The 12915-nt window shown below is 44.9% G+C and overlaps 1 protein-coding gene across 7 annotated transcripts in view; it reads left to right on the top strand.

Annotated features, from left to right (window-relative positions):
* Positions 1–12915, top strand: part of CALD1 (caldesmon 1) — a 261525-nt gene that overhangs the window by 101180 nt on the left and 147430 nt on the right. For all 7 annotated transcript variants that reach the window (XM_049893355.1, XM_049893354.1, XM_049893357.1 and 4 more), the window contains one exon: positions 5346–5438. The gene's annotated coding sequence lies outside the window, so the exon portion shown is untranslated. The remainder of the gene's footprint in view (positions 1–5345; positions 5439–12915) is intronic.

Here is a 12915-nt window from a genome sequence, read left to right as displayed (position 1 = left end):
ACCACCATCACCATCACCACCACCACCATCACCACCACCTCTACCTCCACCATCACCACGACCACCACCATCATCATCACCACCACCATCACCATTATCACCACCACCACCATCACCACCACCTCTACCTCCACCATCACCACCACCAACACCATTATCACCACCACCACCATCACCACCACCAACACCATTATCACCACCACCACCATCACCACCACCTCTACCTCCACCATCACCACGACCACCACCACCACCATCACCACCACCATCACCACATCACCATCACTGCCATCACCACCATTATCACCACCACCACCACCATCACCACCACCACCATCACCACCACCTCTACCTCCACCATCGCCACGACCACCACCATCATCATCACCACCACCATCACCATTATCACCACCACCACCATCACCACCACCTCTACCTCCACCATCACCACCACCACCATCACCACCGCCAACACCATCCCCATCACCACCACCACCACCATCAACAACACCAATGCCATCACCACCAACAGCAATACCAACAATACCACCACCACCACCCTCATGCTTTCCAGCAAAGGCAGCATTTTAAGGGTCTTTTTTTTTTGTATCGTAAAGAAAGTGGTTTAATTTTTGCCTAACTCAACATTTTCGTATATGTTTTATGATGATAAAGGATCAGCTCATCTTTCAGGCTCCCATGCTCCGCTAATAGATTCAGTAGCCCTAATCCCATAGGAACCAAATAACTTGGTAAAGTTTCTTGATCACAGAGCACACAGTCAACTCATAAGAGACTCTGCTTCACACCAGAAGTCTCGGGGTGTCTGCCTGGCACACTCTCGGCTCGGGTCTCCACGTGGGTGACTCCCTGCTGTGAATGTGTATTCACCCTAGGTGCCTCCTCCTCAGAGACACCATCCTCATGATGCAACCTCAAGTGGCCCCCCAGTGGTCCTCTGTCACATCGTACGGTTTCATTTGCTCAGGACTGGGAACGTGTGTATTGTCTGTGCCCCAAGGAAATGTGAGCATCACGAAAGCAGGGTCTTTGTTCATCACCGTGGGTCTGGGCCTGGCTCAGGGTACTCACCTGGCAAACCAACCAATGTGGGCACATGTCCTTCGAGTACAACCACTGCAGAGGGTCAGCCCCTGGCTTCACTACTTACTAACTGTGTGAGTTTCAGCAAATGACTTAAACACAATGAACTTATCAGTCAGTCCTTAGAGTGAGATAAGAATATGCATCTCACAAGGCTGTTATAATGATCCAGTGAGATAGATGGGTGCAAGGTGTCCACAGGACTGAACACTAAAAAGCACCTAATTAACAGTAGTTATCCTTACTCCCTCCGGAGTCCCCAGGTGGTGCAAATGGCTGATGTGCTTGGCTGCTAACCAAAAGGTTCAAGTCCACCCAGAGCTGCTTTGGAAGAAGGCCTGGTGATCTAGTTCCAAAAAATCAGCTGCTGAAAATCCTTTGGAGTACAGTTCTACTCTGACACGCACGGAGTCACCGTGAGTCAGGGTTAACTTGAGGCAACTGATTTTTGGTTTTCACTCTTATTCGCTCCAGTTAACCGTATAAGGTAAAAATTAAAATTATTTATAACCATACTCTTCTTGTTGGCTATATAAAGCTATTAGTTTTTATAAAGGCTCCCCAATTTAATTTTTGCCAAATAACTCCTTCTTTTAATAAATGATTATTAATGAGACTCTCCCCTCTCCTAGCCCCTTAGGGAAAGTAGCACCATGCTGTAAACACTTGTGGTCAGAGTTTTGAAGTAGGGTTTTCACCATTTGGGCAAATATATACTGGCAACGTTTCCCGTTTGTATCATCTAGAGAGATACAAGTTGATGTTTCTCATCCTCTTGGATGGCTTTAGGAGAAACACTTTTTTTCTCTCATCACACCTCGGTTCTTCCATGGTGAATACTTTCACATGAAACCCACGTTTAGCCCCATGTCTGAACAGACAGTTGACTCAAAGGAGCAATGAATAGCACCTGGCTGTTGGCCACTGGCTGGGAGGGGACTGAGAGGAGGAAGACAGCCTTGTTTGCTGAACTCGGTCCAGCTCCCACTCTCCCTTCCCCTCTTCCTGCACCTCAGGCCATTCCCTTCCATACCACGTCCTGTCTAGACCCAGCTTTGCCCGCAGAGAACCCCAGCAACTGCCTCTGAGGCAGGTCAGCCAGAATCCATGTGCTGGGCACTGTGCTGAAAACTGGTTTAACAGAACAGAGTGAGTAATGGTTCCCTGGGTGTCCATTTCAAGTTGCAAGGTAACTCTGACGCTAGGGAAAGATGTTAAAATACGGGGTGAGAGCTTCATCAACTTTGTGGCCCTGAGACCCTAAGTCTGAAAATAGAAAGGAAAAGAATATTTAAGGCATAAAAAAGAAAAGAATATTTAAGGAAAACTCCACTTGTAGTCACTTGGCCGTTCACTTCATGTTTTCTCTACAAAGCAAAGCTTCTCTTTTTCAGAAGAAGATTGCCAGACCTTCCTTCTGCGGTGCCTCTGGGTGGGTTCGAACCACCAACCTTTCAGTTAGCAGTCAAGCACTAAACTGTACCACCCAGGGACTTCAAATCTCCCCTTAGTCATTCCCAAATTTTAAAATAAAAATCCTCAAGAGAATTGGGAGCTGGGAAAGGAAAACTAAATAAATAAACACTGACTCTGTGGGAGGATTTTAGGACAGTACTTTAATTTTTTTTTTTTTCCTCTACAAATGTAAATGTTTCTAGGTTTGTTAATTTACAAGAACAATCTGGGCCAGTGGCACCTTGCTTTCTTCTAATCTCCTGTGCCTTCATCTGAGGCCTGGGGTCAAGGATGAGAGGGTTCTGTGGGGTGAATCACTTGCCGTCGAGTAGATTCTGACTCATGGTGACCCTGCGTGTGCCAGAGTGGAACTGTTCTCCACAGGGTTTTCAGTGGCTGATTTTTCATAAGTAGATCACCAGGCCTTTCTTTCAAGGCACTTCCGGGTGCACTCGAACACCCAAACTTTTGGTTAGCAGCCAAGCGCATTATCCGTTTGCGCCACAGAGACTCCTGTGTGGGATGGGAGGTGCTGTAATCTCCATCAGCATCAGAATGTAAGGAACTTATTTTTTAAAGTACTGTTTCCCGGGCCCTGCCCCAGAATTGCCTTAAGGTATTTTTTAAAAGCTGCTGCACAAGATTCTGATGTGTAACTATTTGAGGATCACTGCTCTAGAGTGGAGGTACACCATAAGCTCCATGGGGCCCAGGACCATGGTATTTGCTCACTGTTGTATCCCCAGCATGGGCCTGGCACACAGAGGGTGCCCAATATAGATGTGTTCATAAATTTACATATTAGGACACAATCTTTATCTTTTTTTTTTTTTTATCTTATTTTTCCTCTAAACACCATCCTCTAATACTTAGCTGATCATGTAGCAAGCGGTTCTTAACTTGAGGGGAAGGAAAGAGGGACAGGGATTGCTTTGAGAAACTGAAGAAAACGAATGCAAGTTAGGAGCCTTGATGGCACACTGGTTAAGAGCTCGGCTGCTAACCGAAAGGTCAGCTGTTCGAACCCACCAGCCACTTCGAAGGAGAAAGATGTGGCAGCCTGCTTACATAAAGATCACAGCCTTGGAAACCCTGTGGGGCAGTTCTACTCTGTTCTATAGGGGCCGCTATGAGTTGGAATTGACTCCATGGCAATGGTTAATGCCAGCTAATAGACATAAAATTTGGCCTACACTTTCAGGGGGTTCAGAGCCTCCCTAAAGCTCTTGCAGGGATTCCAGTCTTTCACCCACAAGTGTTTTGTAATGCCCTTCTGTGTCCCAGCAGGGAACCAGGACTACAATGGAGCCAATTATGAGCCCAGGTTTGGCGAGTTTTCTAGCTAGGAGATGTCTTATGAATTTTCTTGCCCCCTCTCCTCAGACTTACATAAAAAAAAAAAGACCTCCTGAATTTGGCCTGCATGGGAGAAAACGGGATTTGAATGAGATTTGGAGCTCTTATCACCTTCTGGCTCTGTAACCAAAATGTAATTATGTTTTATCACTCCAACTAGTGATAAAGATCAGGGCTCATATCCCCAGAAGGCTGAGCAGGGAACTTGAAATGTGTCCATGATACAATCATCACTTATATAAGTGCATCTGGGACAAGTAGAAAGAGGTGGTAGAGGTTGAGGAAGGGGAGTTAAAACAGTCTGGTGATTGCTCAAGATGGCGCCTGGCTTTGCAGACAAATTTAAAGGCCCTCGAGGGTCCCTGCCCTTTAGTTCACAAAACAGGGTTAGATGATGCCACGACTAGTGCTCCTAAGATGGATACAGACCAGAGATGACATGCTAGGCAGGTTTTTACTCGTGAAACCTGGCCTGAGAATCTAGGAATCCGGGACCAGCCCCAAGCAAGCCCCATCACTTCTCTGAGCCACCATTTTCTTAGAATGCAAAATGGCAGAGGGTGGAGATTGGGGAAAGCAAGTTATGTTCATTCATAAGGGCCATTTAAGAGCCTACTTACCAACTGAAAGGAAATATTAAAAGCCCAAAGCTGCATTTCCCATACTCATAAGGGACACTGGCATTTCTTGCTCACTACTCCTGTTGGGGCAGGTCTAATGGTGTGACAGTGATTTACTGTCACTGTTATTATTCCTTTGGTCCTTCTAATGTTTACCATTTATCGCTGTGTTTCAAGTGCAAGAGAGTAACTCTATATTATCCACTAGTAAATTTCTATAATTATTTGTAATTCTCCAGACCCTCCTCTTCCACCCATCAGTCAGTTTCCTGACCACCAGCAGCAGGAAGCTTTAGCCAGACAGGCTTTGAGGGCCTGAAGCTTAAAAAAACGGGTGTTCTTGACTGAGTTCTGAAGCCTATTGGCTTTGAGTACTAACCTTTGTAGTAGTCGCTGTTTTGTATTAATTACACCACTTCTTCACCCCATTAATTTGAACAGTTCAGGAGCCGACTCTATAATCATTGCTTTTTCTTTAAATACACAGTAGCTTTTTGTATAACTGCCTTATTTCTCCCTCAAGATCCTAGGGTGCTAACCAAAAGGTTGGAGGTTCAAGTCCAACCAGAGGCACCACGGAAGAAAGGCCTGGTGATCTTCTTTTGAAAACTCAGTGTTGAAAACCCCATGGCGTACAGTTCTACTCCGACACGCAGGCAGTCACCATGAGTTGGAATCGACTCCATGGCTCCTCATTAAGGTCCTAACTGACGAGAATACTTGAGGAAGAAGTAATATTTTAAAACATATAGCCTACATGAACTAAAATCCATTTCTCCTAATTAGGTTTTCATCCTCCTTTTATTCCAGGTATTACCAAAACATTTCAGGATCTGCATCTGAAATTCTACGGCAGTTGGTGATCAGTCGGGAGGCTCGGAGTGGACCTCTGACTGCTGACCTGTAAGTAGAGTTTACGTGATTTTCTTTAAGGTTTTGCTATGGTCAGTGCCAACCTGGGTCTGATTTTCTAAATCCTTGCATGTAAGGATGCACAGTGAGAAATTATTCTTTCTGCTACACCCCTCATAGCTCAGCTACTAGCCAATCAATCAGTCTCGGTCCACAAAAAACTTTATCAAGTTCAGGAAGGATTGTTTCCTGTTTCATAATCTGATTTTGTGTGTGTGTGTGTGTGCTTTTTCCCCCCTCTTTTGTCTAATCCTAAAATTACAAAAGCCATACATTCTTGTTATTTTAAGAACTTGAACCTCTTTTGAATTAGCTACATGATGGCATAAAGTAAATAGTGAAGGCCTTCTTTCTCCCCACCGCTAAAATCCCATCTACTCTCCCTCCCACATTTAACCACATTGAACAGCCACGATGCTACAAAAGACCTTTGTAAGTGAATTTTGAGAAACTGGGCGAGACAGACCACTCTCTGGGAATCAGAACTAACATTTTCAGATTCATTCATTCATTCAACAGATATAATTTGTGCATCTAAGCACAGACCAGGCACTATGCTAGTAAGGGGAGATATGGGAAATGAGGAAAGCACAGCCCCTGTCCTCAAAGGTCACCATCTAGAGCAGGACACAGACCAGGCAGCAGGCAGGCACAGTCAAGTGAGATGAGTTCCCTGATGGAGAAGGACTGGGGCACTAGGATAGTACATCGGAGGGGCACCTGAGCCCACCTGAAGAGAAGAGAAGACCACAAAAGCCTGCCCAGAGAGGCGGTATCCAAGGAAGCCTCAGCACAGTACCAGGTTGGGAGAGCAGCACGTTCCTAGAGCCTACAGCGACCATGAGATATCTTCAGAATGCCTAGCAACCGTTATGGCTGAAGTGGAGAGTGTCTAGCTCAATTGTAAGAACGCTGCAACACACCAAATAACAAGCATAGTCCGATTTTAAAATAACAAACAAGAAAAAAAGAATGTATGAAACATAAATTTTATTGCCAAAAGATTTTCTATCAGGTTCCTCTAAACTATGATCCACCCTTTCATTGCTGTTGTTATTTGCTGTCAAGTTGACTCTGACTCATGGTGACCTTATATATAACAGTATGAAACCATCTTCAAGTTCACTGGCATGTTTGAGCCCATTGCTGTAGCTATCGTGTCGATCCATCTCATCGAGGGTTTCCTTCACTTTCACTGACCCTCTACTTGACCAAACACGATGTCCTTTTCTAGCAATTGGTCTTTTCTGATGATGTATCCAAAGTAAGCAAGCTAAAGTCTCACCATTACAATCTAATTTACAAAGATTACATATACACAAAGTTTGTCTGAAGTCTTTGTGCAAATCACCTATTTGTAGAATCGTTTAAAAAAAAAAATCAGTATCATTAATAACATTTTTTCTAAGCCAGCTAAGGTGAAAGTTTCTCCAACATTGTTTGACCGTCCACCTCAAATCCCCAGGTTAAATATTGGACTAGGATTCATGACTCCTCACCTGGAGACGATTCTTTAAGTTTCATTTTCTCCTGCACATGAGATATCCTAAACCAGTCCCTGATCAACAATGAAGTTGTTACTTCCAGAGAAGAACAAACGGGGGATGAGTCAGCCTTCCGGGGTGAATGAGCTCACCTTTCCACAAACACTAGTGATTTCAGAAGTATCTTAGTTTCCCAAGGCTTGTTTTACCATAACAAAATAGCACAAAGTAGGTTGCTTTAAACAACAGAAATATATTGTCTCACAGTTCTGAAGGCATCAACAGTGCTGTGCTCCCTCTGAAGTCTCCAGAAGAAGATCCTTCCTGGTCTCTTCCAGGTTTTGGTAGTCTTTCTTGGCTTACTTGGCGTGTAGATGCATCTTCACATGGCCGCCTTCCCCTCGTGTCTCTGTGTCTGTTTTCTTTTATAAGGCAAGCGCTCTTATAGGATTAGCGCCCATTCTACTCTGCATGTTAACTGGTAACGCTTCAAAGGCCCTATTTCCAAACAAGGTCACCTTCACAGGTACTAGGGATTAGGACTTCAACACATATCTTTTTGGGGGTCACCGTTCTATTCATAACAAGGAGCCATAGTACCCCTCACTTTCAACAAATCTCCCTCACCTGGGTGGGGTGAGAAATCCCACCAGCAGAGAGAAGTGGGGATTTCAGAAGGTGCAGGCTGGAGAAAGCAAAGGAAACTTCTCTCATTCACAATTTTGCCAAGGTCTGCCCCAGTAGGAAGAATAGTCTTTTGGGATATTGCACAGTTCTCAGTCACTTAGAGTTTCAGGATTCTATTGGTCACTTCATGGTCATTTTTTTCTGATTTTAGTTTATTTGTACATGAGCTTCCCATTCTTCTTAGTATTTGGTTTCTCTATGGTGTGTTACAGTCGCTTGTCTACAGCTCTTATCACAAGTCAGTTTTAAAATTGGAACGTGTGCCTTTACCATTTCTCACAGGACTTGGGGAGATTTTGCATACGGTAAAAAAACCCGGTTGCTCCTGACTCAGCACCGACTCATGGCAACCCCGCATGTGTCAGAGTTGAACGGTGCTCCATTGGATTTTCAGTGACTGACTTTTTGGAAATAGATTACATGGCCTTTGTTCCAAGGTACCTCCAGGTGAATGCAAACCTCCAACCCGCTGGTTAGCACGTAAACAGCTTGCACCACTCAGGGACTGCTTGCATACTGTAGACACTTAATAATATTTGTTGAATGACTGACTGAATGAATGAATGAATAGATGGATCATTAGATACAGTCTCTGAGCCTACGGTTCGTTTGCTTTAATGCTGTCGCCAAACAATGATTATTAGTGTTGTTTTTTCCTCACTTGCCTTCCCCTGCCTTCACAAGTGGAAATAAGTCAGTGTTGGGGAGAGGGACTGAGAGCAAGATGTAATTAGCTGATGACAGGAGACTTACTTCTTTCCCCAAAGAGGTTGTTTTTGTTGCTGTTGTTGTTGGTTGTTATGGAGTTGGCCCCAAGTCGTAGCGATTTTATGTTTAGCAGAACGAAATGTTGCCCAGTCCTGTGCCATCTTCATGATCGCTGGTACATGACTGAGGTAGGAAGTAGGAGACAGTGAATAGCATAAAAATGTCCCAGATAAGGCCACTGTTCCATGTGAACACCATTTTGGGAGCAGAGAGGGAAGGGTGATGGAACTTAATGAGTTCCTGGTTGGAATTTACTGAGCTTCAGGGCTGATGGGGGACATCCAAGGGCCTTTATCTAGAAAACAAGGGCAATGTAAGTTTGTGGACCAAGAGAGAGATAGAGAGGTGGGGAGAGAGATTTTCAGAGTCATAGCCTGCAGGTAGTAATTAAAACCATGACAGTCGATGAAGCCACCCAGAAAGATTGTCTAGAGAGAGACAGCAGTGGTTTGATAGCACCCTCAGAATGTATATATAGAGAGTTCTCCCAGTGAATCACAAGAGAAGGGCCCTCCCACAAAGGAAGAAATCTGCACACCACTTCTAATGAGGGTTTGTGAGAGCTTGCGTATTAACTAATGTGTGTGTCTATCTGTTGCTCTTGCCCCTTATTTCTTCAGACCTATTTTGTTTCTTTTCCTGTCCTCTCTGTTGAGGGCTCTGCCCAAGCCCTTCCTGCGGGCTTGCCTTACCCATCTCTGCCTGTGGGCATGTATTTGACCCCCAGCTGCCTGCCCAGGGGTCTCATACAACAGTACTTTCCTTCTGGGCCATTGTCTTCATCAGCCAACAAGAGCTGATGTGACTAGACAGGGGGAGGTCAGGATTGGCCTCCCAAATGACCGAAGGGAAGTCAGGGCTCTTTCAGAATTGGGCAGCTGAGACTCAGGTGCCATGGAGCATCATCTAGACAGATCATCAGTAAAGGGACCGATTGCGGGAGGAAAAAAATATACCTCTTCTGCCCTAACCCCCCTACTTGAACCACTGTTTCCTGATGGTCTTCCCATGCTATCTGCTCTCTTGAGTAGGCTTGGCAAAATTTTAGGGTTCCACTGTCAGCCTAGAAGGGGAGGATGGATGAGCTAGGCACAGATTGGCAGCGCCCCGACAGAGCCTCTTCTCTCTGGACCCCACCATCCAAGATCATTCAGATGGGACCATGTTTACGCCAGGACTGAATCTCCCTAATTTGCTCTGCTTAGTATAAAGCAGGGGTCCCTGAGTGGTGCAAACAGTTAAAGTGCTCAGGTGCTAACCAAAAGGATGGAGGTTCAAGTCCACCCAGAGGTGCCTTGGAAGAAAGGCCTGGCAAGCCACTTCCAAAAAACCAGTCATTGAAAACCCTATGGAGCACAGTTCTACTCAGAAACACATGGGAGTCACCAGCAACTGTGCGATGCAGAAGTAAATAAATTAGTAAAAAATTTAAAAATTGTGTAGGGGCCCTGTCTGGAGCAAAGGAGATTGAAGAAAAACAAAAGCACAAGGGAAAGATTAGTCCAAAGGACTAACGGACCACAACTACCCCAGCCTCCACCAGGAGCGCAACCATGTATATGAGACTAAATGGGCACACCAGCCCGAGGGCAAGGACAAGAAGGTAGGAGGGGACAGGAAAGCTCGACAAATGGAAATGGGGAGCCCAAGGTGGAGAAGAGGAGAGTGTTGACATGTCACAGGGTTGGCAACCAATGTCACAAACCAATACGTGTATTAATTGTTGAATGGGAAATTAATTCTGTAAACTTTCACCTAAAGCACACACACACACACACACACACACAAAATGATGTAAGGGGCTTTCATTCATTTCTCTTTTATTTTCTAAGCATACCTAAATATATCTTTTCCTCTAAGCCCTCTCTTTGCCTTTTTTTTTTTTTCCTTTTCTCCCTGTCCCTTTTTTCCCAGTTCTTTCTTTAGCAGAAAACCTGGATCTTTCTTTGACTTGTCTGTTAGCAGAAGAGGCTCTCAGAGGTCTAGAAGCTTCCTCCTTCTTCTCTGCATGCTCCCCTCCCCCGCCCCACAGTTTTTTAATGAGCTTTTGAGATTCCAGCTCTTTTCAAGGACACACTTCCACACATTCCTGTTTGTGTTCAGTGAGTAGTCAGGAGGGAGAGGCCAGTTTTCTCACAGATACCCAAAACGCCGAGGACACCTGAATCTGTGGTTTTTATGAAAATTGCTGTTTACATAAAATGAGAGGGGAGAAATTCAGAAGGCAAGAGAAAAGAGCTGTGAATCCATGAATGGCCTCGTTGGGGTGTTCCAAATGAATGGTGGCCGCTAGCCAGTGTAGGTGCCTTTCCAACTGTGTTTCATTAATTTCTGTCAGTTTTACTCCTCAAGGGCTTGGAGAGAAAGATAATTTTCCTCTGACATGTAAAAGAAGTGCTTTGAGTCGCAAGCACCCAGCAGGCTTTGCCTTTGCTTTAGAACCACATAAATGGGCAGTTTTATAACCACTGTGGGCCAATATTTTTGGAGTCAGTTGCAGCTCCAGATGGAGTGGAAAGAGAAGGCTATTTTTTTTCTTCCTCCTTCCTTGAGTTATGTAGAACAAGCCTCCCTGGACACACTGGACAAAGTGCTCAGTCTCCTGTTGAGTTCAGTGTCAAGTGCCCAAAGTCAGATCTGAAGGGGTCTTTCTTCAACTTAGATTCAACTCAGAAGGTCTTGAATCTACTCTCTCTCCCAGGAACCTCACTTCAAGGAGACAGCTCTCGGGCCTCGCCTCATCATGGGGCTTGAGAAGGGAAATACACAGTGAACCTGGGAATAGCCCAAATTTGGTTAGGGATTAAGGGGGCACTGGGGCGCAGACCCTCCGTGATCTTCCCAACATTCAGGAAACCTTCATGGTAAGGAAGATAAGAAGACATTCCAGCCTCACCCTGGGCAGAAACTGTGGCCAGATGATGGAGTTTCCCTGTCCAGGCAACTACACCTGACTGAAAGAGCGTGGAAACCCTGGTTGCATATTGGTTAAGAGCTATGGCTGCTAACCAAAAGGTCAGCAGTTCAAATCCAACAGGTGCTTCTTGGAAACTCTATGGAGCAGTTCTACTCTGTCCTATAGGGTCGCTATGAGTCAGAATCAACACAGCGGCAACAGGCTTGCGTAACTTCCTGCCTAACGTGGCTTCTGACAGGAAGAGATGTGACAGGTATACAAGCCAAGATGGATGCCACAGCAGGGAGAAAAGGAGACAGTCATGCCAAGAGTTCTCATTTCCAGCTTTCCAGTCTTATGCTCCAAGAGACATTAGTGTGTATCACGGATTGAATTATGTCCCCCCCAGAATGTGTGTATCAACTTGTTTAGGCCATGATTCCCAGGATTGTGTGGTTGTCCTCCATTTTGTGATTCTAGCTTTATATTAAAGAGAATTAGGGTGGGATTGTAACACCCTTACCCAGGTCACATTCCTGATCCAATGTAAAGGAGTTTCCCTGGGGTGTGGCCTTTACCACCTTTTTTCTCTCAAGAGATAATAGGAAAGGGGAGCTAGGACAGAGGGAAGACCTTATACCACCAAGAAAGCAATGCCGGGAGCAGAGCACATCCTCTGGACCCGGGGTCCCTGCTCCCAGAAGCTCCTAGTCTAGGGGAAGGTTGATGAGAAGGCCTACAGAGAGAGAAAGCCTTCCCCTGAAGCTGATACCCTGAACATGGACTTTTAGCCTATTTTACTGTGAAGAAATAAATTTCTGTTTGTTAAAGCCATCCACTTGTAGTATTTCTGTTATAGAAGCACTGGATGACTAAGACAGTGTGTATGCAATAAAGAGAAAAGAATGATCATGCTACTTAGCTTTGAACCACAATCGTCAAAAGTCTTACCTGTAATTCTAACTGTGATGGGATTTGTACAGTTAAAGGACCCGAACTCAGCTCCTTCCAGACTCTGCTTGGAGATGTCCAACAAAATTAAGTTGTGAACATTTTTCACTACTCCATGTGACAGTACTCCAGTAAGATTTAAGTAAAACAAACTCTCAATCTGGGGGGAAAAAAAAATCCGAGACATTTTCTTTCCTACTATTCTCTTATCCCAGCTCCTGCTTAAGCCCAAATTAAATCTAGATCTTTTAAAATATATTTTTACTAGAGGACAAGGCAGATCTACATTCCCCAAAGCAGATATGTTAGGCCAAACTTATTACTTCTCCCCACCTCCCTTTTGTTAATTCAAAACAAAATGCCTATCATTCACTCTAACACCAGCCTTTAAAAAGCTGGAGACAAATGGAATCTGAATATTCACGCCAATGTGGTACAAACGAGCTGTGATTTCAGGATGTTGGCTCTTTCGCTGACAGGGAAAAGGAGCAGTTGACTGGTTTAATATCTTTGGCTGGAACCCCTTTGTCAGAGTAGGATGGAGCAGGCCAACAGTAATATTGAGGCCTGTTATTTAATGACCAAAATTGATATATCATGGAATGGGGCATCCTGAGTGTGGGGAAAAGTATGTTTGTCATAGCCAGCAGATGGGGGGTGGGGGCAGAGGATGAGTGCAAAC

This window comes from Elephas maximus, chromosome 8 (genome assembly GCF_024166365.1).
Source record: "Elephas maximus indicus isolate mEleMax1 chromosome 8, mEleMax1 primary haplotype, whole genome shotgun sequence".
Lineage (NCBI taxonomy): Eukaryota > Metazoa > Chordata > Mammalia > Proboscidea > Elephantidae > Elephas > Elephas maximus.
This window is presented reverse-complemented; position numbering and strand designations above follow the sequence as displayed.